This window comes from Silene latifolia, chromosome 1 (assembly GCF_048544455.1).
Source record: "Silene latifolia isolate original U9 population chromosome 1, ASM4854445v1, whole genome shotgun sequence".
Taxonomy (NCBI): domain Eukaryota; kingdom Viridiplantae; phylum Streptophyta; class Magnoliopsida; order Caryophyllales; family Caryophyllaceae; genus Silene; species Silene latifolia.
Genome location: NC_133526.1, coordinates 76059507 through 76061744, shown reverse-complemented (window position 1 = coordinate 76061744; position 2238 = coordinate 76059507).

Sequence of the window (2238 nt, the reverse complement as noted above, 5' to 3'; positions counted from 1 at the left end):
TTGCAAAATACCTTTTTAAGACAAATGGATCACGTTATGCACCATAAACCTAATTCGGTAAATAGATGTTTAATTTCCGTCTTGCATGCAAATCAACATTAAATCCAACTCGATATCATATACTTAATACTTGGATTAAACCAACCGACATAGAAAGCTCACATCTTAGGTTCAAACTAGTGGATGCGCATTCATGCATTTACCCGTTTTATCAACTTTTGCATTTAACCAACCAAGATCGATCAGTAGAGGCCGCTACCGCGGGCGGGATTGGGTGTCTGATTAAAGGGCTTCCCAATACATACCTTCACCTCTTACTCAAAAACTTTGGATAGTGGACGACCTTATCCCGGGCGTACGAGAGTCATTTTAGAGATAGGATGCTAAAAAGGGACGATTCCTTATCTTTAGTACCTATGTCAAACACTGCTTTGTGCTTCATTTAACCGAGGTATAAAGTAGATTCGAACGGGTTCCAAGGATCCCATAAATTCTTGGTGGCGACTCCGACCATCCCTTGCCTCGTTTCGAGACCCTTGCCGAGACGAAACCGACCGATCTAAAGCGATCCGATCGAAAGAAATTTTACGCCGCCGAGCGTGGCTTTCAAAAAAAGACCGCTGTCGTTGTCCACTGATCGTCTGGGCATATGCAGGTGGGCCTATGTCCACAGATTGGCGATTTCACTGCGAAAAACGAGGACACTTGTGTCTTTGTGATCCCTATATGGTGAGACTCGAACGAGGTCTTGGTTGAAATGCATTAATTGATATTATGGTCATAGTCAGGTTCCTTGTACAGGCCCACAACCGAACCCTTTCCGACCAATTGGCTCATCTCGTCGGCGTGAGTTTTCTCATCCCCGCGTTTCGAATCCCGATTGAGTCAAGCATACCGTTGACGATACACATGTCTGTTTCATCAAAGAGCTTTCATCACCTTCGAGCATGATGCTAGGGCACCCTCCTTACACATTTTGTTTGGATTGGTATCCCTCTCGAAAATCGGGGTTTTATTGCTTGGTGTGTAACCCACCCTTTAAGCCAAAACCCGTGTCAACATTATGCATAATATAATGAAACTGCGAGTGCTTATGTGTTATGTGATCATAAGTCCTTCTGTGTCATTTTCAAACTTTCAAAAAACACTTTTTGTGCCGTTATAATGGCCATTTCAAACCTCGGTCTTTCGCTGACCGATGCATTTCAACACGCCTTTCTAGGCCATCGTAATGATGATTTTCAAACCCGGTTTTCTACAACCACTTCAACACTCCTTCCTAGGCTTTCGTAATGACGATTTTCAAACTCGGTTTTCTACAAACATTTCAACATGCCTTTCTAGGCCGTCGTAATGACGATTTTCAAACTCGGTTTCCTACAATCATTTCGAAACACCCTTTTACGCCGTTATAATCATCGCGTCAAGACACGGACTTTAACCCGTCTCGCGCCGACAATGCCTCTTTCAAAACCCAAGGAAGGCACACACTCCTTTTTCGAGACATTTTCAAGATCCCGAGGACCATACACCGTCCCTGAGACCTTTTCAAACATTTCAAAACTCGATTTTCAAAACATACAATTTTGAATTTCAAAAACAGTACATTGTTTTCCGAGCCGACTCAAACTCAAACCGTCTTTTGCAAACAAACTCAAGATAACCCTTCACCTGACCGCCTTTCGGAGATCCCTATTCTTCGGAAGCCGTCCATAAAGCGACAAACGAATCTTTTTGAAAATCTCTATTTTCGAAAACTTCAGTCCACCATTCCAATTCCGCCTCGTGTCTATCGAGTCGAAGCAAACGTACTTATGGGTCTTTACTTATGAGTCGTCTCACCACGAGGCTCGTCCAATGGCATCACGCCATTACGTTGGACGTAAGTCAAAAAGTCCGGTCAACACCCTGGATCGTGTCGAGACCCGTATCGACTCCCTGGAAAACAAGGAAAATGGAGAACACAACCCATCGCCCTTAACTGAAACTGAGAAAAGGCTTAAACTCTTGGAAGAACAACTCCTAGCCCGAGATAACAACATCCACCTCGAGAACAACCAGAAATTCGAACCCGTTGGGGATCAAATACCCGACAACTTTACATTAACTGATGTGCCCAAATTCAAGGGAGTGGGGGACCCACTCAACCATAGTCGAGCCTTCAAGGACTACATGGCCATAAAAGGGGTCAAACAGGAACTCTTCACCCGGATCTTTCCATCATCCCTGGAACTGATC